Here is a 25,347-nt window from a genome sequence, read left to right as displayed (position 1 = left end):
TAATAATAATAATAATAATAATAATAATAATAATAATAATAATTATTATTATTATTATTATTATTATTATTATTATCATCATCATCCCCATGCAACTTGCACTACCACTATCCCCACCCCCACCACCAAGCGGGGAGCCCAGCGGCCATTTATAAAGTGAGCATTTCAATAAGGAGGCCATAAAAGTCTGGAGGAAGCCTTGGGAGTTCATCTTCATCGCCCTGAGATATTTCCGAGCTCAAGGGAACGATACTGGAGGAGGTTTTCGCACACCGCCGCCGCTCGGGTCCTACTTGGATGCGCAATATACATTTGCCGTTGTCTCTCAAGCACGTTGCTTTATGCATGATTTTTTTTTTTTTTTTTTTTTTTTTTTTTTTTTTTTTTTTTTTGTCTGTACCGCTGATTTGTCTTATCCTGTTTCTTATCAATTGCCTAATTATTTTCTCTCCGATGTCACATAAAATTTTCTCCCTTCTGTCATATCCTAAAAATTTTTTCCTGTCATAATATAAAAATGTTATCTTTTGTCGTATTTCAAACATTTTATCTCTTCTGTCATATTAACATTTTCTCTTTCAAGTCATATTATAAAACTTTTCTCTCTTCTGTCATATTATACAAATTTTCTCTCCTCTGTCAAATTATAAAAACTTTCTCTAAAGTCATATTTTATACATTTTCTATCTTCTATTATATTATGAAAAACTTCTCGCTTGTAATATCATTTAAATTATCTCTCTTCTGTCATATAAAAATTTTCTCTCTTCAGTCATATTAACATTTTCTCTCCTCCATCATATCATAAAAATTTTCTCTCTTATGTCATATTAAAATTTTCTTTCTCTTGTTATACGTAGTAAAACAATTTTCTCTCCTGTCGTATTATACAAATTTCCTCTCTTCAGTCATACAATATAAACTTTCTCTCTTCTGTCGTATATAAAAATTTTATTTCCGGTCATATTATACAGATTTTCTCTCCTGTCATATTTTAAACATGTTCTCTCATTTATTTAAAAATTTTCTCTCCTGTCATATCATGCAAATTTTCTCTCTTCTTTCATATTATAAAAAGGTTCTATCCTCTGTCATATAAAATTTTCTTTCCTCTGTCTTATAGAAATGTTCTATCCTCTGTCATATTAACATTTTCTCTCCTCTTTATATTATAAATATTTTCACTCTGTCATATAAAAATATTCTCTTCTGTCATAAAAAAATTGTCTTTCTTCTGCCATATCATAAACATTTTCTCTCTGTCATATTAACATTTTCCCTCTTCTGGCATGTAAAAACTTTCTTTCCTCTTGTCATATTATGAAAATGTTCTCTCTTCTGTCGAACTGAATGAATGAATCATGAAATTTAGACCACACAGCCAAGCACTCAGCCACCTTTAGCTATTCAGTGTTTAAGAGCGACAAGAAGCGTTGGAGTGGTTGGAAAACAAGATAAAGAGACCCAGGAGAAAAAAACGATAACAAGCGTAAGGATCTACTGATGAAATTATGGTACAACCCCACAATTACACTCAAGATTAACAGTGAGAGAGGTTGGACGCCAGGATATGAAGACAGGAAGCGAGAATGGAGGTAAAGTAAGAGTGAGTGCTTCTAGGGGCTGAAGGGACGCTGAAAAACTCTTAGTAACGCCTGCTTTTTATGATTCCCCTAAAGGGTTTTTATTCCTTGGAAAACAGGAACTTAAGCCTTCTTCCCCAGGACTCTTTTGAGATTTTAAATAATAATAATAATAATAATAATAATAATAATAATAATAATAATAATAATAATAATAATATCTGAAGACGATCCTCTTTTCAAGTATTGTTTACTGAAATCGCTGCATCAGATGAATTTAATTTGTATAGAGTCTTCTCTATTTTCTAATGATTGCTTTTTCACTGAACTGCATCGAGCGAGTAACGTTCCGATGTTATTCATCTTACGAAGAAAAAAAAAAAAAAGTCGAAATTCAGGGACTAGTATATATTCCAGTATTTAATAAGACATTTAAATATGGAGGGCATGGTCCGTAGAGTTGTCTACAATTTAAGTATTTGTTAGAGTAAATGGATATTTCGCCAACGTTTCTCCCAGTTCCAACTGAGAATGTTCACGGCAGAGGGTGGGCGTAGAGTGATGTAGATGGTCGGATCTACTCAGTATATAGTCAAGGGTCAATAGGGGGCGGGCCTCATGCTGAATTTTAATTGGCCGAGGCGAGATGCTGGCCGACTATTGGCTGGTGAAAGTAGTCTTCAAGTTAGCTTCTCAGGCATGAAGGTCATACTGCTGCAATCTCGCTGACCGGCGTGGTTGGGGCGTAGCATGGAATAGGAGCAGGAGAACACCAGGCCGTGACGTCACGCAGCGTCACGCACCAGTGATGCCACGCCTCAACCCCGCCGGTCAGCGGATTACAGTAGTATGACCTTCATGCCTGAAAAGCTGGCTTAAACAACTTCCACCAGCCAGTAGGCGGCCAGCATCCCGCCCCGGCCAATTAAAATTCAGCATGAGGCCCGCCCGCTACTGACCCTTGACTATATACTGAGTAGACCCGACCATCATCATCACTCTACTCCTACCCTCTGCCGTGAACATACTCAGTTGGAACTGGGAGAAACGTTGGTGAAATAACTGTATACTCTAGGTGAGTGGTTCCCAAATTAGGTCCGCGTACCCATGGGGGTGGTCCAGGAGAAGGCCCTAAGGGATCCACGACACAATGAAAACATTAAATTTTTTCAACTCCCGAAAAAAAATTGGGGCTGTTTTCACCAATTTCCCTTTGTATCAAATTTAAAGCACCAAAAATTATTGAAAACAGTTTAGATATTTACTGATGCTTTGTACAGGAATATACAAATATTAAATGCACTACGTTGTACTGAGCACCCCGCTTTGGTAATGATAACTTTTGATTGGCTGGGGTACTGGGCTGGACTAATTATATCTGGGGGTCCTTGGTATGGTCAAGTTTGGGAGCCACTGCAGTGTCATCGACAAATACCAAATCTGGAGACAACTCTACGGACCATATCCTCCATATTAAGTGTATTGTTAAATACAGGGATCTATGCAGTCCCTCAATTTCGACTCTTTCCTTCCTAACGACGAATAACATCGGAACGTTACTCGCCCGAAGCACCATAAGAGAAAAAGCAATCATTCGGAAAATAGAGAAGACTCTAGACAAATTGAACGCAGCTGATGCAACAATTTCATTCGACAATAATAACAACAACAAAAATAATAATAATAATAATAATAATTAATAATAATAATAATAATAATAATAATAATCAATAATAAAATAATAATAATATAATACATAATATAATAATAATAAATAATTAATAATAATAATAATAATAATAATAATAATAATAACAAATACAATTATATATTAAAATATATTTCTATGTAAAAGTAAAACATGGACTTTCGAACACCATTTTAACGTCACACTAATGAGGAACACCGTTCAGGTGTTCGAAAGTCTTTGTTTTATTTCTACATAGAAATGTATTTTAATATATAATTGTGGATCTTTCAGCCATTTGTTTTCACGAGACTGTGAATTTCTTATCAATAACAATAATTGTTATTCTATAATCATCCTAGTCTATATAAAACAGTGCAACTCAAACTGTTGCAGAAAGATCTGATGTTGAAATGACAGTCCCATCTGACGATGGATATGTAATTTAAGATGTTTTTAAAGACTAAGACAGCTGACCTGAGATGGCACAAAATGGAGTGATGCTGAGGGAGGATCTGGTAAGAGCGACACTGTCTGGCAATGGGGACTCCAAAGCCAATGCACTGAAAAAAACAAATATTAAAAGAATAATTTTTTAAAAATATGGAATGTAAAAAACGAATTAAAAAACAAAACATTTTTACATAAGCATGACCTTATTCAAAACTAGGCTGCAAACTCACTCGCACGCTTTCTCTCTCACCTGTTCAAGTTAAAACATAAAAATGATGGGAGGAAAAGATAACTGATAAATGTCGTCGTTAAAACTGTTTTACAAGTAGATAGTCTCTCTCTCTCTCTCTCTCTCTCTCTCTCTCTCTCTCTCACATAATACCTTATCTTGACACTTCAAGGTATCAATCTTAGAATCTCTCTCCCTCTCTCTTTCACACACAAACACACGGACACAGTTACAATTCTCAATCTTGACATTGCAATTTATTAATCTTAGAAGCCAAAAAGCTCGATGTCCTTTGAAACTGGACTTCAATTCAGCGAAAAGTGGCTGTACAATTTGCATGGTACCCTTATTTAACCAAGACATGCAAAAGGTTGAGGAATAAAGGAAGGTAAATGGAGAGTTATGAGAATGAGAATAAACAAACCGACATTATAGTTAATGTCACAAAGCTTGGTCAATGAACAAGAGTTATAATAAAAGAAAATAGAAGATGAAGACTATTCGCTCTCTTGGGAAGGAGTAATTCTCCATCACTCAGCAGAGCGACTGGCTCTCCTCCATCTGGGATTAATTCTCCTCCTCTCCTCAAATTCGACTCAGTGGTCAGACTGGTATCACGCTATCTAAGGTCAATGAGGCTTTGCTTAGAGAGAGAGAGAGAGAGAGAGAGAGAGAGAGAGAGAGAGAGAGAGAGAGAGAGAGAGAGAGAGAGAGAGAGAGAGAGAGAGAGAGAGAGATTCATCTTAGTATGGACTAACAATGTGAAAGCTTTCATTGCGTACGGAATTACTACTTGGAACTGACGCTCAGAGAGAGAGAGATTCATCTTAGTTTGGACCGACAATGTAAAAGCTTCCATTGTGCATGAAATTATTGCTTGGAACTAACGAAGAGAGAGAGAGAGAGAGAGAGAGAGAGAGAGAGAGAGAGAGAGAGAGATTCATCTTAGTTTGGACTGACAATGTAAAAGCTTCTGTTGTGTATGGAATTATTGCCTGGAACTAAAGATAAGAGTGAGAGAGAGATAATCATAGTATGGACTGACAATGTGAAGACTTTCATAACGTACGGAATTACTGCTTTGAACTCACGCTCAGAGAGAGAGAGAGAGAGAGAGAGAGAGAGAGAGAGAGAGAGAGAGAGAGAGAGAGAGAGAGAGATCCATTTAGTACGCTCTGATAATATAAAAGCTTCCGAGAAAAGATTAAAGTCTACAAAGAAACCTCCTTCAAAGGGAGTTAATTGTCTTACTGCTTCTTGGATGAGACATTAGGGCAGGGTAGTGGCAACAACAACAACAACAACAACAATAATAATAATAAGTTTTACTTTTTGAGGATTTGAACCACTGAACTAGGACTTGGCAAGCCAACACTATATCCACGTGAGATTGCCCGCTTATATAATAAACAATGATACTAATACTGATCAGCAATAGTCGTAGTTAAATTTATGTTATTGAAACAAAATAACAACAATATAAAATATGACTTTAAAAAGCAAATAAAAAAAAAACACACACACACACGCAAGTCGGTGCATTCGGAAGCACCACCAAGCACGCCAACCCAAGCGTCGAACATTTTGTTCAGGAAGGATCAAGGGTCACATGGCTCCGAAACTCGAGAGAAACGGCTTGAAAAAATGCAGTCTTTTTCTTTCCACATCATAACGCTTGAACGAAACGATGTGCTTTTCATCAGATGGAGCAAAGGAAGCGAATACACACTCATAATCAGTCCCCACCAAGACCCTTCTCCATCCTTGAAAGGACCAGGATCAACCCTGGTAAGTAAGACCTGGGAGATCAAAATAAAGAACCAGGATTGATATTACTCTATTAATCCTGATAAGTATTGATACCTTATGAAGGTATACTTATACGGCCTCAAAAACCACACAATCCGCTGAGCTTTCATGGCTTGTAAAGTCGTCTGCAGTGACAATGTCATGCAATTCTAGGGTCTGAATTCGAGATCAACGAAGTGGAAAGGTGTTAATGATACCACTTCTCTACCACGACTTAATTTCTGCTACTTGTCACCAAATTTGCACTAAATAACCAATATCTTATCAACATTTGTGGCAAAATTTAACTCGTGTGGAACTTCCAAAATTCAGCCCATTTTAGACGTAGTTCATACTTGACCAATATCGGCGGTGCAATTATAGACGCTCTAGTAGCACTGCTTTACGAACAAGCTAAGCTCCCTTTCAATTTTAGAACAAAAACTGGCAACCTGGTGCCTTTACAGGCACGCCGAAATAAAGGCAAGGAAAGTTCAGAGAACCCATTAATACTGCAAAAGGATTCTTGGAAACTCGAAATTCCCTGCTGAATTCTTCTCTGGCCAGAACCTACAAAATGGCGATGGCGAGGGCTTAATCCGATTATGCCGATAAATCCTTTATTTCTTACCACAGAAAAAATATCAGCCGATAAATCCTTTATTTCTTACCAAAGAAAAAATATCAGCCGATAAATCCTTTATTTCTTACCACAGAAAAAATATAAAAAAATATTACTAATACGATAATAGAATAAAAATAAAATGGATTTTATGAGTTGTCAAGATATATGACTAGTTGCTTAGATCAAATACAGGCATACTAAATTTTTATGAAAACGGGCCATACCAGACCTTTTCGCCTTCAAAACGAGAGAGAGAGAGAGAGAGAGAGAGAGAGACGATGACGAGAGACGAAATGAGAGACGAGAGAATGCACTGAAGAGAGAGAGAGAGAAAGTACATTCAATTATTCTGGATGTGAATTTTGAAACGACAATGAAAACCTAACGAATCACTGTCTTATTTTCGAATTAAGAGCTCAATATTTCTAAATATTAACGATCTAAATCATAACAAGTAAATTTTCATAAGATTTTTCAGCAGAAGGTTTTCGTTATTGGAATCAATTTTATACCACTCAGGTTTCTCTGAAACCATTCCTGCCGCCTCGGGGAGCATTTTCAGACTACATCACATGGACGGAAAAGTGAGAGGCCTTCCAGGCTCCATTTCTGAAAGATGGAGAAAATGATTTTTAAAAGGCTGTGGACGAAAAACCGGGCGGACAAACCAGCTTTTCTTTAATGTCATTTGAAAGCACAAACTGACAAATCTACTTACGAAATAAATAAAGCTTCTTCAGGAAGTCAGTTTTGAGGTGATAAAGTGTAAACATTGACATGGAACCGTAGCTTTATTTCCTAGGGTAAATCAACCAGGGTGAATCTTCAATGATTTTCCAGTTATGCTTCCAATTTGAATTGCATATTGGCCTCATTCATCAAATTCTTCCTGGAAAAATCTCTCGTTCTATATCTTAGACCTGTATCTGTTGCCAACTATGTCATCTCTAAAGGGGCGTGGCTTGAGTCCCGGCATAAATTAAAGTCACTAAAACACTGTGTTGGCTGAACTGCGAAAATTTATGGCCACTACCTATGGAGCTCCGCTCCAAAGGCCGGACTTCATTTATTTAAATCCTTTTCTAATCCTTCCAGGAGCGCGGCAAACCTTTTGAAAGACCTTCTGAAAACTATCTCTGCATTACTTTCATTTCTAAATTAAACCGCCATTAATTTTGCTGAAATACGATAACTATTCTTTACTGGAGTTGGCTCTTTTAACTAGAGAGTTTCCTTATGAATCTCAGCGTTGGCAGACTTGTAAGGATTTGGAGGAGGTACTGAATAAATTTTCATTTCTTCCATGCATACAAATATTATCTATATTAATTTATCCATTTTCTCAGTTTCAAGTCATCACTACCATCACAAACCTCTTCAGTTATTATAACAATTATACCATCTCTACGAGAATAAGACAAAATTCTTATGACGTAAGTGAATGGCATACCCATGTTCTAAAAGTAGTCTGACTGCTACATCAAATTTCAATCTACAGTATATGTAATTTATACATACACATATACACACATATATGTGTGTTTGAGTGAATGGCCAGTCATCACCGTTGTTTGTTTGTATGGTGTTTTTACGCTGCATGGAACCAGTGGTTATTCAGCAACGGGACCAACGGCTTTACGCGACTTCCGAACCAAGTCGAGAGTGAACTTCTATCACCAGAAATACACATCTCTCACACCTCAATGGAATGCCCGAGAATCGAACTCGCGGCCACGAGTCGATTCACTATCTTCATGTCCTTTCGTACCGCCAACATATTGCCATCAACATCATCAGCGGTAGCAGCAATATCACTGGGCAAGTGTTATGATGAAACCTTGCTTGCTCGTCTATAACGCTGGGGAATTCTTCCAGACCTCGTTGGAAATTAAGTTCTGTTGTGTTCACTGCTCTCCTTCGAGAGGTCATAATTCATGAAGAGCTCTATACCCTCTACAAAAGAGAAAAGCTGAGAGTATGGTTAATACCTGTGGCATGAAAGAGAGAGGAAGGGATAAACGTTTGCTAACAATAACTGCAATAGAACTTGGCAGCGTACCACATGAAACAATGGGCCATAATGAGGTCCGAAAGTCAGCAGAGAATGAGAAATACTTGAGGCTCAGCCTAATCATAACAACGTCTGAAACTGGAATATTATATGCTAAAACCAGCTTCTTATTAATTCTAGATAAAAACCCCAAACAACTTCCAAACGTTGAAGGCTTTCTTTTCCATCGCTCTAACTGCAGAGTCCCGCTCAAAGGGCTGGAGACAGGACGCCCATCCTAGACCTACCATCGTCACTTACTTCAGGTTTAACAGGATTAATGATAATGAAATAAGGCTGAAATTCTCCACATGCCCTTATTCACGTCAACGGATTTCACTATCGCTAACAACTGACCACTTTTTCACGGAATAATCCATTCATGGTATGGACCCCGGACTAGTGCATAAAACTTGAAAATTATGAACAAATATGATTTTAAAATAAAACACACACACACACACACAAAAAGAGGGATTTTGTGACTTAAATCACTTTTCATCATTTTCATCGATAAAGTGGTTCCCCGGGGAGATTCGACTCGGCTGACTATATCATCACCAGATTCAACAGATTTCGGTTCCAGTGAGGCACCAGAAGGCGGACTACACGACAAATGCATTTCACATTCAAGGTTCACGAATCAGGCCTCTCTCTCTCTCTCTCTCTCTCTCTCTCTCTCTCTCTCTCTCTCTCTCTCTTATAATTCACGGCTGCTGTTCTTTCTCTTTCATGACAATCACGAAGGTGGTCAGTCATCCTTTCCTCTATTTGAATAGTACGACTGAAGTCTCTTCATTCGGTAATACACTCTTCTTTGACACATTCATGAATTTCCATCATTCATGAATTTCAAATTGAAACATAAGCTCCCGCGATCTCATATCCTTCATCGCCATTCGCACCATAAGTTGACAAACTCGTCCTGTCTATCTGGGTCCCGTTAAGAGACACTTCCAACCGCAGGGGTTCCTTTCAGGGGAAGGGACTTTCGTTCACCCTACGCTCAACTCGCCTCTTTTTATCCGGGCTTGAGGCGACGGGAGGCATGAACTCTCAAAGCCGAGCTGAAGTCTAATGAACGTTCAGTTTTCCAAAAGAGGTGATCAACTCCCTTTACGTTTCATTCCTCCGTTTTCTTTCACCCCAGACAGATTTCTAAGAACTAGATTAATCAAGCAGAAAATTCGTATTCATATCTATATTTCCTATTCTATTTCCAGATATATTGCTTTCCTTTTCCGTCGTGTGGATGAGAAGAGAAAAAAACTATATACCTAAAAGAGGACAAAAAGAATCCCCTCTCCCTTTCTCTCATTCACGACACATACATGTCATGATATAAAGGTATATATCCAAGTATATAAAGGTTTTTGAAATATCCAGATATCGGAGATGTTAGGGAGGGCAGTTAAAGCATAAAAGATACCACAAAGGATGGGCCAAAATATCGAAGAATAACACGACTGCGTACAAGGTAAAGGTAAATGGCGCAGTGTATCGTGAAGGTTCGACTTGCTGCTACAAAGGTCTTCTGTTTAATTGTAAGTACCAAGAAGCAGATAATGTGGAAGTAGTCTAAACTGGGTTTCATTTACGATTCAGTAATGAAGTACGTCTGAATGTGTCGGCAATCGTTATGTTGTGCTTTTCTAGGGCCATGAGCTGTTAGGGGATGCAAACTACCGTTGAAATAATATATATATATATATATATAATATATATATGTATAACTGAATCACATAAATTTAGAACAGGATGAATATATAAATAAAGGTAGAGGCCGCGAAGTAAGATCTTTCGACTCAGGGTCCTTTACTTAGCAGACTGACATCCTTAAAAAGATGAGTGTACGAGGAAGGGTCGTACAAACGACAGATAGGAATATAAAGGGTGATAAGTACTTAGAATCCGACACACCTGGAGAATTAGTAACAGAATTAGTAACCTTACCTCCACCCTGAAACCCCCTCCCCCCCAAGAAAAATAAATAATAATAAAAAAACTGGTACAATTTAAGAGGTTTACTAAAAGATTAAGTCCAACTGTTCAGAAACAGGTACAAGACAATTAAATGATTATACAGGGCGGCGACTGACCAAATACAAATTTTTGGTAAACAATAAAAACCTTTTTTCACAAGGTAAACTTATTCACAAAACATATATCAAACATAAATATACAAAGAAAATATCTATAAGGCAACTAATTTGTATTTAAGTCTGTTATTGTATCTTTAAGGTCATTCTTAAACATGTTACTTATACAGGGGTCCAAATAAAACAGGCCATGACTGACATTAAAAGTACAATGGGAAGTAAGTTGTATAATGGCAGATTCTAAAACATTTCGTGATGAGACTTCTTTTGATCTTGCAGTTCCTGAAAAGCCGATCCAATTCATCCGATGGTCATTTTCACTTAAATGAATGAATATTGCATTGGATGTTTGCCCAGTTCCTACAGAATATTTATGCTGTTTCATTCTTACTTCTAAGCCCTTGCTAGATTGGCCAATATAAAAGGAGGGACAGTCCATACATGGAATTTTATATATTATGTTGGTGCTTTCCCTGGGGGCAATTTTTTTATTAGCATTCCTTTTAGTGTGTTATTATAAGAAAAAACGAGGTAGACCTTAAAACATTTTAACAATGATTTTATGATTTCAAAACCATTAAAATAGGGCAAGCTGAGAATGTTCTTAAAAGTTTCTTTCTCCGTGTTACTTACAATAAAACTTTTTGTGGACTTCATTATAGCAAATATCTAACATATGTGAAGGATAACATAAGACTGTCCCTATTTTTCTTATGTATTCAATTTCTTGATCCAAATATTGGGGACTGACAATGCGCAATGCTCGTAAAAACGTAGAAGAAAATATTTCTATTTTGATATTAAGATGGTGGCCTGAATAGAAATGGACGTAAGCTGTTGGTTGGTTTCCAATAAATACTAAATTTACATTGAAATAGTTCTCTATGTATCAAAACATCTAAGAAAGGGAAGCGATGTCTTTTTCCAATTCTAAAGTAAACTTAATCGATGGTACCTAGTTATTTAATTTTAGAGAGTAAATCATTTACATCAATACCAGCAGGCAAAACAGCTAAAATATCATCAACATATCTATACCACTTTAAAGGCATATAAATGATATTAGATAAATAGCGTTTTTCAAAGAATCCCATGTACAAGTTTGAGAGGAGTGGTGATAAAGGGTTGCCCATTGCCATACCAAATATTTGTCGATAAAATTCACCATTGAATATAAACTTATAATTGCAAATACACAACCTAGTGAGTGAAATAATGTGACTTACAGGTAGAGGTAATTCATGCTGGGTTAGTTCGTTATTATGATACTGTAGAATAGAATCTATAGGGACTTTAGTTGGGAGAACATATATCAAAACTAACGAATCTGACAGTGGGGCAAAAAGTTATTTTGTTTAATTTATCAACTAAATATAGAGAATTATATCTATGAGAATCTGGGATAGTTCCAAGTATCGCCTAATCTAGCAAGGGCTTAGAAGTAAGAATTAAACAGCATAAATATTCTGTAAGAAGTGGGCAAACATCCAATGCAATATTCATTCATTTCAGTGAAAATGTCCTCAGATGAATTGGATTGGCAGTTCAGTAATTGCAAGGTCAAAACATGTCTTGTCACGAAATCTTTTAGAATCTGCCATTTTACAACTTACTTCCCATTGTACTTTTAATGTCAGTCATGGCTTGTTTTATTTGGACCCCTGTATAAGGACATGTTTAAGAATGACTTAAAGATACAATCACAGACTTACAAGCATGTTTTTGAGTGCTGCTGTATGAAAGACTGCATTTACACTGAATATTCATTCAACATTCATTTGGACTCCAATGCGGGTAAAATAAGGTATACTACTGGTGTAATTAGGTGTTTTCTGTTTTCTTGCCACTTTTATTTTAAATCTGTGAACGATATATTGTAATAAAGAACCAACAGTTCTTTGCCTAAATGTTGAAAATAGTCAGTGTAAATGTACCCATTTCACATATCAATTTTTTTTTTCAAATACATGTTTATACGATGCTGTCCCAACATAGTAGGAACATTGCTTATAAAACCCCGTGTGTTGACAGCGATTACATTTTCAGTTCGAACTTGCCAAAATATTATTTGTGCATTTAGGTGAAAAATGTCAGATGAGATTAGACCTGCAGTAGTGTAACACGATGTACCAATTCTGTAGTAATCTCATGGAGTATAATCTCACGGACTATAATCTCCTTAATAAGGTTAAAAAAAACTATTAAGTTCACGCTGATATACCTTCGACTCTGTTCTGCACAGGATAGTGTGTGTGTGTAAAACTGAGTCTTCTTTGGAATCTTTTAGTTATCTGTAAAAGGTAACTTTTGAGATGGCTATTTGTCTGTCCGTTCGCACTTTTTCTGTCTGTCCTCTGATCTTAAAAATAACTTATGATAAAGGCCTACAAATTGGTGTGTTGATCATCCACCCTCCAATCATCAAGCATGCCAAATTGCAGCCCTCTAGCCTCAGTAGTTTTGATTTTACTTAAGGTTAAAGTTAGTCATGATCGTGAGTCTGTAATTTGCTTGATTGTTTGTCTGTATGGTGTTTTTACGTTGCATGGAACCAGTATTCAGCAACGGGGCCAACGGCTTTACGTGACTTCCGAACCACGTCGATAGAGAACTGCTATCACCAGATATACACATCTCTCAGTCCTCAATAGAATGGCCGAGAATCGAACCCGCGACCACCGAGGTGGGACGCCAACACCATACCAACCACGCCACTGAGGCGCTCGTAATTTGCTTTGAGAATACCTCAGAGAAAAGGCGAAAAACCTGGCAATCTGTTGTTTCGCTTTCCATCTGGCCATATACTCTGTTTACGAGGATGTACCGCCTGTTCCGGTGATTTCAAGCCAACCGTTTAAATTTTATATCACCTTGTACATGTGGCAATGAAATGCGGGCACACACGCACGTACACACATGCATATATATACGTACATATATATAAATATATATATGTGTCGGTGAGTGTGTGTAATATATTAAAATATTGTTGCCCTACCTTAAAATCAAAAGAATGAGATTAAAGATTTAACTACAAAGTTCAATACCACCGACGTTATCCCAGGTGTGTGTGTGTGTGTGTGTGTGTGTGTGAGAGAGAGAGAGAGAGAGAGAGAGAGAGAGAGAGAGAGAGAGAGAGAGAGAGAGTCTAAAATCTTGTCATGTGGACAATTGTTGGTTCAGAAACCCACGTAACATGAATTCCATCAGTCATACAGTCATGACCAATGTCCTTGAGCATGCGAATTTTCTTTGTCCCCCGATGACATGATAAAACATAACTCGTCATGAAGGGAGAGAGAGAGAGAGAGAGAGAGAGAGAATTTTTCCATAGCTACTGTCCCAAACTTACTAGAGGAAAATAACGTAAATTTTAGCAAAATCAAAGTCAACAACATAATTTATATTTTGGCAAACTGAACTTGAACTAGATCATTTATGCAAAATGAACTAAAACAAGCTCATTTAAACTCGGTATACTCAACTTCAACTAGGTACTAATTAAACAAACACCACCTTCCTACATCATAATTTCATTCATATGCTTCACATACCCAAACTACACTAATTCAATGCTTTGATTTCATACAGGCAGGCCTGTACAATATACAAATTCGCATCTTCTATTGAAAGGGGTGACTACGGCTGTTCTCCTAGAGATTTTAAGATGGTAGCTGAGAACGAAGTTGTACGCCATTCTCATCTGTGACTAACAACAAGCGACTGTCTACCAAGTACATTACTCATTCTTTACACCATAGAGACGAAATGTTATCTAACATAGTTGTACCAAACCATAACGTCACATTTAGTCAGACCAGTTTTCTTTGGTATGTATGTACGTTAGCTATGATTTCCATTTTCCAATCATCAGGTATCATGCTTTGTTTCCTCATTCCGTGCTCTGTAAAACCAGAGTTTCAGCAAATACCATCTGTGCCTTCATTCCATCATAACCTGGTGTTTTGCATCTGCTAAGTTTATTGACGAATCTTTAAAACCTATAGATTCATTCAGTAGCACCTTCAAGTCTTACTCGTCTCTCTTATACATTACCCCACATAAATGTTCTGCCCAGAGTTGTCTTTCTTTTCTTGTGGTGTTACTACTAACCCATCCCTTCTTTAGATGGACTTTTTCTCTCCCTATGGATTTTCATTAATAATTCTGCGGGCTATCTTAATACCAATGACACTACTGGAATACCTGGCTTTTTCATCATCATTAGCCTGTTTGTATAAAGATTCTAACCTATCTCCTCTCTGAAATATGTCCCACTTGTACATTTAGCTTTTGTCAATTGTTTTTTGTATCCAAGGTCTCGTCCGATATCCAAGGTTTCCGTCATACCCCATACCCCAGTACTTCTTTTCCAGCAGACAGATATCCATTCTGAATGTTAAAACAGTCCTAACTCATTTTCTGCTTCTCCGTCAATATAATTTCTACAGCTGCATATCTATTCCAACATTCAACTGAAAAAGCCACTAAATGCTTTCTTGGAGCAGCTTTGAACCTACGTACCTATATAATATATATATATATATATATATATATATATATATATATATATATATATATATATAATATATATACATACAGTTCAGAGCAATATAAATACATTAAACACGTAACCTCTAAAACTCATCACAAGCGACAAATGTGGCAACTCCCACCTCGTCAAATCATCCTGTTTCCTTCCAGAAATAATGAAACAGCACAGTTTCTGGCTGCTTCCTAATTACGAAATAATTTAATTTTTTTCTCGACAGATTTTAAACTGGTCCATCCTTTAGCACCGTAACTTTCTGATAACTTTCTGCAACTTTTAATGAGTCCGTAAGCCCAGGATTAGAGCCAAGATCATCAAAATGGAGGACAAAAAATATCCGGCGATCTCAGGGGGATGAGTGAGACAAAAATCACGAGAGAGAGAGAGAGAGAGAGAGAGAGAGAGAGAGAGAGAGAGAGAGAGAGAGAGAGAGAGATTGTTGAACACCTGAAGCACAGATAAATGTTACAAAAATTCACGACTCTAAAATTGTCATTTGAACAATCTCCCAAAATCATTACATAAAACCGAATCACATGAAGTCCTTCATGTCTCATTCTCTTCATAATGGATAATATTTATCTGACTGCAATGTGGAAAGTGCCAAGCCCAACCACAAAGGTAATTTTATATTGCTAAAAGTAAAATGATGAGATTCTACAATTAAAAATGAAGAATTACTAAAGCAAAAAGGAAAGGTGTAAAATGAAATGCCAAACAATTCTTCTTGAATAAGACATGAATGAAGTAAATTTGATCTACAGTAAAACAAAGAAACAACCAAAAACACAGCAAAGCCAAAAGAAAAAACTGAACAATAAATGCATGAAGAGAACTTTACAAACAAAAAAGGCAACAAAGAGTAAAACAAAACATGAAAAAACAAACAACAGAAACTTTTCGCCTCGTAATGAGGCGACAATGAAAAGGAAGGTCAAATCAGCTCCAAGGAATTTGCTAATGAAGTCTCCAGCTTTTGTTGTACTTGAAGGACAAAAATTTTAATGATTTGATTACAAAAAAAAAAAAAAAAAAAGGTTAGGAGGGAATCGTGCTGGTTTGCCAAACACGACCAGTTGGAAGATGATGCAGTGATGGCGTTAATATAAAATGAAGAAATATTGACGATGTTATCGTCGGGAGATCATTTAAATGGTAGATATTGATGAGTTGGTACGGATTTACTGTTTTGTAAATTGTAAAAGAAATAAGTTTTAGGGTTATCGATAAACATTTTGTTGTAAAAATTGGGAACGTGATGTTTTTACCGATAAACATGTTCATATAAAAAATTGGGAACGTGATGTTTTTACCGATAAACTTTTACTTACAAAATATTGGGAACGTGATGTCTCTATTGATAAACATTTTCTTATATGATTTTCTTGTAAAAGACTGGGAACGTTATATTGTTACCGTTAAACATTTTCTTATAATAAAAAATTGGGAACGTGAAGTTTTTACCGATAACATTTTCTTATAATAAAAAATTGGTAATCTGATGCTTTTTATCGATAAACTTTTCATATAATAAAAAATTGGGAACGAGATTTTTTACCGATAAACATCTTATAAAAAAAATTTGGAGCGTGATGTTTTTATTAATAAATGTCTTATAAAAATTGGGAACGTGATGTTTTTTATCGTTAAACATTTTCATATAAAAAATTGGGAACATGATGTTTTTTACCGATAAACATTTTCCTATAAAAAAAAATTCCCAACATGATGTTTTTACCGATAACCTTTTACTGATAAAATTTGGGAACGTAATGCTTTTACCGCTAAACATTTTCTTATAATAAAAAATTGGGAATGTGATGTTTTTACCTCTAAACATTTTCTTATAATAAAAAAGTGGGGACGTGAGGATTTTATCAATAAACATTTTTTTATAATAAAAAGTTGGGAATGTGATGCTTCTTAGCAATAAACATTTTATAATAAAAAATTGGGAATGTGATGTTTTTATCAGTAAAATTTTCTTATATTAAAAAATTGGAAAGTGATGTTTTTTTATCGATAAACGTTTTATTATAAAAAAAAATTAGGAACGTGGTTTTTTACTGATAAACATTTTCTTGTAAAAAATTGGGAACGTGGTGTTTTTATTGATAAACATTTTCTTATAACAAATTGGGAATGATATTTTTTACTGGTAAACAGTTTCTTTTAATAAAAAAATTGAGAACGTGATGTTTTTACCGATAAACATTTTCTTATGTAAAATTGGTGAAAGTGATTTTTTATCAATAAACATTTTCTCATGAAAAATTGGGATCGTGCTCTTCTCATCAATAAATATTTTCTTATAAAAAACTTGAACTGTGATGTTTTTGTTGATAAATATTTTCTTATAAAAACTGGGAATGTGATGGTTTTATCAATAACCATTTTCTTATGAAAAATTGGGAAAGCGATGTTTTTATTGATAAACATTTTCTCATAAATATTGGAAATGTGGTGTTTTAAGTTACAAAGCGATTACGGCTCCTTTGAAATGCTTCTATAGAAAGAAGGTAACCATGAAAAAAAGGGTAAGTATCAAGTGCAGTTAAGAAAGGTCACAAACACACAGCTACTTCTTCTTTCTCACAGTTATTCTTACATTAAGGGCTTACTTGCCTAATGCGCCTTCAACATCAGGCATGGTTTATTGTTTGGTAAAGGGGTTTTTACGACCACATGCCCTTACTGTCATCAATCACAGTAATTAGCGGTGGGCCTTTTACTAAAATCTACGAATGCAAGGCAGCAGTTTCCACAGTTATTGGCGGTGGATCTAGCCTTTTACTAAAACGTAAGACTGCAAGGCAGCAGTTTCCACAGTTATTGGCGGTGGGTCTAGCCTTTTACTAAAACGTAAGACTGCAAGGCAGCAGTTTCCACAGTTATTGGCGGTGGGTCTAGCCTTTTACTAAAACGTAAGATTGCAAGGCAGCAGTTTCCACAGTTATTGGCGGTGGGTCTAGCCTTTTACTAAAACGTAAGACAGCAAGGCAGCAGTTTCCACAGTTATTGGCGGTGGGTCTAGCCTTTTACTAAAACGTAAGACTGCAAGGCAGCAGTTTCCACAGTAATTGGTGGTGGGCCTTTTACTAAAACGTAAGACTGCAAGGCAGCAGTTTCCACAGTTATTGGCGGTGGGTCTAGCCTTTTACTAAAACGAAAGACTGCAAGGCAGCAGTTTCCACAGTTATTGGCGGTGGGTCTAGCCTTTTACTAAAACGTAAGACTGCAAGGCAGCAGTTTCCACAGCAATTGGCGGTGGGCCTATTGGCGGTGGGTCTAGCCTTTTACTAAAACGTAAGATTGCAAGGCAGCAGTTTCCAGTTATTGGCGGTGGGTCTAGCCTTTTACTAAAACGTAAGACTGCAAGGCAGCAGTTTCCACAGTTATTGGCGGTGGCTCTAGCCATTTACAAAAACGTAAGACTGCAAGGCAGCAGTTTCCACAGTTATTGGCGGTGGGTCTAGCCTTTTACTAAAACATAAGACTGCAAGGCAGCAGTTTCCACAGTTATTGGCGGTGGGTCTAGCCTTTTACTAAAACGTAAGACTGCAAGGCAGCAGTTTCCACAGTTATTGGCGGTAGGCCTTTTACTAAAACGTAAGACTGCAAGGCAGCAGTTTCCACAGTTATTGGCGGTGGGTCTAGCCTTTTACTAAAACGTAAGATTGCAAGGCAGCAGTTTCCAGTTATTGGCGGTGGGTCTAGCCTTTTACTAAAACGTAAGACTGCAAGGCAGTAGTTTCCAGTTATTGGCGGTGGGTCTAGCCTTTTACTAAAACGTAAGACTGCAAGGCAGCAGTTTCCATAGTTATTGGCGGTGGGTCTAGCCTTTTACTAAAACGTAAGATTGCAAGGCAGCAGTTTCCAGTTATTGGCGGTGGGTCTAGCCTTTTACTAAAACGTAAGACTGCAAGGCAGCAGTTTCCACAGTTATTGGCGGTGGGTCTAGCCTTTTACTAAAACGTAAGACTGCAAGGCAGCAGTTTCCATAGTTATTGGCGGTGGGTCTAGCCTTTTACTAAAACGTAAGACTGCAAGGCAGCAGTTTCCACAGTTATTGGCGGTGGGTCTAGCCTTTACTAAAACGTAAGACTGCTAGGCAGCAGCTGCCCTTTTAGTGGCCTTTTACGACTTGCAGGACCTACGGTGACAGTATTTTTACATCCCTACCACAGGGCACTTCACACTAACTCTGCCCTGGTATTTAAATAGTAAGAGAAGTGTACTACCCATCATGCGAAGTTGGAAATGTTATGGATAATAAGGATTTCAAGACGAAAAATGAAAAGAACAACGACATGGTGCTAACGTTGATGAAAAAACGGATAAATTCTAGAATGGACGAAGAAAGATGACTAAAAACGGTAAAAGGATTTGTAACAGGAGGGAGACTGAGGTGTTACAGCGATTGGAAAAAGGGACAAATATAGAGGGGCTTAAACATTTATGAAGAGAAATAATGCATGGTGTAAACCGTCCAACCCAGAGCTGTCTAATATTAGGAATCATGAGAAATTTTGTAAAAATAATATAAACTATAAGGATTTCAAGATGTTGTTATCTAGGTGTATTTTGTCTACTGTAGAATTACCTTGTTTTTAATAATCTCATATACATATTATATATATATATATATATATATATATATATATATATATATATATATATATATATATATATATATATAAGCGAATACCACAGGAAAATGATAGTCAGAAATCCAAGCGCTTTCGTCTACTAAGACATTGTCAAGGAGCGAATGAAATACAATTGGAGAGAAAGGTCTCAGGTACACAACAAGATCAAGAATACCAATTGGTTAATTGTCAAAAGCGTAAAGATTAAAAGAGATAATCCAAGATTATCGGATATCACAAGGTCACAAACCTAAACAGATTTGACCCTAACCGAAATTACAAAGTACCTTTACAGTCCAAAACATGTAAAAACTGAATATATTAATTGTGTTGCTTATATTTATCTACAACTTTTTTCATTATGAAAGCATCAAGTCTAAATAAACCAAGACTTAAATTTAGAACATTTCTATTATTTGACTTGATGAAACAAGATCCAATGATATTCCTTTTAACTGTGTCATTACATGGGATTGAGGCTCTTGCTTGACTCCAGTTGATAGGATGATCTAAATCTCTCATATGTACGAATAATGCATTCGATATTTGCCCAGTTCTCACAGAATATTGGTGCTGTTTGAGACGTTGTGAAAGAGATTTATCGGTCTGTCCGTAATAGACTTTATCACACTATCATTTTCCTGTGGTATTCGCTTATTTAATGAATTCACGTGCATCTACTGTGATTTTTTAAGCATATATATATATATATATATATATATATATATATATATGTGTGTGTGTGTGTGTATATATATATATATATATATATATATATATATATATATATATATTATCTAGTTTCTTACAAATAGAGAGAGAGAGAGAGAGAGAGAGAGAGAGAGAGAGAGAGAGAGAGAGAACATTACCTTCACCGCACGTTGATTGCCATCTAAAATACGACATGAGCATTTATGCAAGTGACAGCTGCAATAGCCGAAAGGGCTTTTACGCAATAACTGAGGCAGCTGTGTCTGAAGGCTTTTCGTGGCTGGTTAGCGATCGCCAGGCTGAGGCTAAAGTTGTCGTCGGCGCTTTGGAAATGTTGGACGTTGCGGCTGTTGTTCTAGATTAAGCTGGCCATATTCCAGCACGGGCTCTTGCTGCTGCTGGAGTGTGTGCGCTCGCCGTCTCTAAATAATTTGTTCTTATTTAGTTTATTACACACACACACACACTATATATATATATATATATATATATATATATATATATATACATATATATATATATATACATACATACATAACATATATATACACACATATATATCATATATTATAATACATATATATACACAATAGATATAATATATATACAATTATATATTACATACATTTACCATACATACAATAATACACATACATTCATAAAGCACAGGACTAGAGGTTTTTCCTTAGAGTAGAGTTGAAACAAAGGTACCGAAATAAAAGGAAATGCGTAAGGTCAGTTACATTTAAAATCCCATCAAACACCTCAAACACGTACAGTAAAGGAAACAACACGACTTAGATCAGGTTATAATAATCAGGATATAGTAGCTGTGTTTTGTTGCAACTGTTGCAACCCTGGTTATCTCAGGATTAACAGAGTACAGGTTTTGTCCGCCTCTGACCAAAATAAGGACAATCTCTCTCACGCATGTTATCGTCTGGCTGCTTTTCGTCGAGATTTTATAATATACAGGAAAATCAGCAGTCAGTATTTGACATACCAAAACAAAGGACATGGAAGCTCTCTCTCTCTCTCTCTCTCAACCCATATCATGGTGCTTTTGACCCGGTCAGTCCTTTTCATCTCGACGACCCGACCGCAACCGCGGCTTCTTGTTCAATGTGCGGATCCAGATCTAATCAGAGGCGAAAGGAAACCCCGAACGTGAAATTAGTCATCATGACTCTTCACTTCCTGTTCTATGGTAAGCTTCAAAGCGTGCTTCCAGCGACATAAAATTCCCCACTGGACGAGTGGGTTGTGTACTCGGCTATCAGGTAGCCCGAATATGCTCCCCGCTGCCGCCAAAGTGAAACCAGAGGAATTTATTTCTGGTGATTAGAAATTCACTTCTCGATATAACGAGGTTCGGATCTCACAATAAGCTGCAGGCCCCGTTGCTACGTAACCAATTGGTTCTTAGCCACGTCAAGAAAAATCTAATCATTCGGGGCAGCCCTAGAAGAGCTGTTCTTCTTCTCAGTTGTCTGGTTAAACTAAAATATACTTCACTTTATTCCAGCGACATAACAAACATACGCAGAACGCCGGGATGGTCTAACCCTGTACTTAATTAATCCTGGGCTATTCTTGCATTTCTGGTCTGAAGATCATGGAAACAAATAAGAAAGTACAAAGGAAGGATGAAACTCTGAATACTAATTTGAAGGGGCAACAGAAAATCTTTAGACAAGCAGTTTCAATTACTAAGTGCTGCCCTTGGACCCTACATTCTTATTCTGTGTCCCTATTAAGAAGATTAGCTATAATATATATATATATATATATATTATATATATATATATATAATATATATATATATATATATATATATATATAGATGGAATGAATATAAAGTCTAGACCAAAGGCTATGCGCTGGGACCTATGAAGGCATTCGGCGTAAATAGGTCTGAAAGGTGAAAACGGAGGAAAACCTCGCAGTTGCACTATGAAAAAATTTTTTATTTTTACAGATGTAGGAAAGTAAGATGGAAGAAAGATAATATGATGGAGGTATAGTAAAAGGGACGCTGCAAAGAACCTAAGCAGTACCTGCAGTGCACCGCGTGAGGTGCACTGGCGGCACCACTCCCCTACGGTGTGTGTATACGTATGAAATCGTACTTGTGTATATTATATATATATAATATATATATATATATATATATATATATATATATATATATAATACACCCACGTATAAAATCTTCATGTACCCAGGTCTTAATCATCCACATCGCATGCACCATCAAAAACCTCGTCTGCGGTCCGTTCCTTCCCGACACTCTCCTTTATTCACCCTCCTTCCCTCTCTCCCTCCCCCCCTCCCTCCATCAATCATCCCGAAAAAGGCTGAAGGTAAATCATCTGCTGCCTCGAGTGATTGGTTTATTCGGAGAGGCTGTTTTCCGCAGACTGAAGATCAGGACACGATCCCCCACAAGAGGCCAATTAAGATATGAAAGCACCTCGAAGGAGAAGAAGAGGAGGAGGAAGAAGAAGCAGAAGAAGAAGAAGGAAGAAGGCGAAGCAGAAGAGGGAGAAGGAGGAGAAGAAGAAAGAGAAGAAGAGGAAGAGGAAGAAGAAGGAGAAGAAGAAGAAGAGGAAGGAGAAAAGGAAGGAGAAGAAGAAGAAGAGGAAGAAGGAGAAGAAGAAGAAAAAGGAGAAGGAGAAGAAGAAGAAGAGGAGGAGGAGGAGGAGGAGGAGGAGGAGGGAGGCAGATAGAGGAAGCGACTCATGAGGGGATGAAAATTGAGAAAGGGGGGAGGGGGAGGGGTTGAAGGGAAAAGTAAAGAAGACGGAGAAGAAAGGAAGCTGTATAGAGGGAAATAATGGAGAAGGAAATGTACTAAGAAAAAGAATAATGCTCATACTTTTGAGGGGAAAAACTAAACCGAGAATTCAAAAAGAAATTGAGGAATTAAATGAGAAGAGGCAGAGTTGGAGAAAAATTCAGGAAGGCAGAAAAGGAACCAAACTTAAAAACAAACGAGGTTATTACTACATGTTCAGAAGTATAGTGGATTTTTTCTTTTATATATAAAACCGAACAGTATTCTAAGAACAAGAGTAATAAAACTGTTAGACTTATATGTGTACATCATTTTCTGAACACCTAAAAAAATGATGACGGAAACCTAAATAGAATTATGAAGAAAAAACCTGAAAGACATAAAAACCGAAGATGCTGAATTTTCATATAAAAATAACTTCATTTGCACGTGCGCGTACATCACCTCGTCTCATTACCGATAAAACCGAAATCGATCCCCCAGGCCAGGGACAACGATTTACGATCGACTGCCAAAAAATCCCTTATGTGCCGATAGTTCATCAACTGTAGTGGGTAGCAGTTAGGTTGAGAAACGTCGTTTAACTATTAGCTCCCTGTATATATATATATATATATATATATATATATATATATATATATATATATATTATATATATATATATATATATATATATATATAAATGGCAGGTGAAACAGATGAGCTCAAATTAATTTCAGTTGTTGCTCAGAAAAAAAAAAAAAAAAAAAAAAAAAAAAAAAAAAAAAAAAAGCGTTTCACGAGCTGAAAGTAACATACTATTCTCATTACGTCCACCAGCAAGACGGAACGAATTTTTATGCCCATCAAGATAAACTAAAGAAGATTAATTTCACATAATGTCCTCTCATGAGAGAGAGAGAGAGAGAGAGAGAGAGAGAGAGAGAGAGAGAGAGAGAGAGAGAGAGAGAGAGAGAATCCTGTAAAATTAACACTTTTTATTAATAAAAAGTCAAAAATAGGTCAAGGATTTGTTTAGTCTCATGAACGAAATACACTTCTCTTCAAATGGGTTTCTTTCATTTACAAACCCTTACTCGATAATCAGCCCATGGCTCTGTTCGAAAGACCCATCTCCTTGTAAGTTGGGTCGAGGTCACAAGAAGATAAATACTAGAAAATAAATAAAACTGAAATATGTCTTATGACAGCGACTACACTTCTCATTATATTTCTTAAAATATATCCTCGTTAAATGTTTGAAAATATATTTGGTTCTTGGAAAACCTGAACGTTAAAACAAAACCGTTTCTGAAAATGAGAATGATCGCGTCAGCACCAGGAAAAAAATTTAATACATAAAATGAGATGAGGGCCACGTTTCAGATCATGACCACTTATCAAAAGAAATACAATTAGCACAGGGGAAAAGCAGAGCAAAAACTATCTCTAAAAGTGCAGATTGCGAACCATTTAAAGGTGGGGGAAAAATTCAACGTTGCAATGCTTTTCCGGAGCAGGACGCTACCCAAACAAAGCCTGGCTAATGACCCTCGATCTACGGACCCTGCAGAAGACAGACAGTCCTGATTGCTGTTACCAGGAGGAAAAAACAAAACGGAATTTAAAAAAACACGTTAAATCCTAACTGTCTGGTCGTCGTGTTGGGGTTCCAATACAACTACGGAGCATTTGCAATTCAAATGAATAATCGCCCCAGCTAACCAAACATGCTGAGCTAAGCAAACACGCAAATGCTAACCAAACACGGCTCTCCGTTATGCCCTATATAACAGCAAATACATTGTTAAGTGTTCTCATCCCATATCTCATAGCAGAAACATATGTTATTTATGAGTGTGCACATCTAATAATGATTCAGTTGTATTCCACATAGGAAAATGAAAAAAGGTATATCTCAGAAAATGCCCAACAGTTTCGTCCTCCAATGGACCTCTTCTTGGAGCGTTTATTAATAAACGCTCCAAGAAGAGGTCCATTGGAGGACGAAACTGTTGGGCATTTTCTGAGATATACCTTTTTTCATTTTCCTATGTGGAATACAACTGAATTACTATATCTTCGTGCCTAAGAAGATTACCAGTACTATCTAATAATGAATAAGTTATTTAACACCTTATGTAA

The 25,347-nt window shown here is 36.6% G+C and overlaps 1 long non-coding RNA gene across 2 annotated transcripts in view; it reads right to left on the bottom strand.

Annotated features, from left to right (window-relative positions):
• Nucleotides 1-25,347, bottom strand: part of LOC135212820 (uncharacterized) — a 400,363-nt gene that overhangs the window by 91,720 nt on the left and 283,296 nt on the right. For both annotated transcript variants that reach the window (XR_010313995.1, XR_010313996.1), the window contains exon 2: nucleotides 3,748-3,833. This is a non-coding gene — a long non-coding RNA (uncharacterized LOC135212820). The remainder of the gene's footprint in view (nucleotides 1-3,747; nucleotides 3,834-25,347) is intronic.

Source organism: Macrobrachium nipponense, chromosome 19 (genome assembly GCF_015104395.2).
Source record: "Macrobrachium nipponense isolate FS-2020 chromosome 19, ASM1510439v2, whole genome shotgun sequence".
Taxonomy (NCBI): Eukaryota; Metazoa; Arthropoda; class Malacostraca; order Decapoda; family Palaemonidae; genus Macrobrachium; species Macrobrachium nipponense.
Note: the sequence above shows the minus strand (reverse complement) of the source record. Positions and strands in the feature narration are given on the sequence as shown.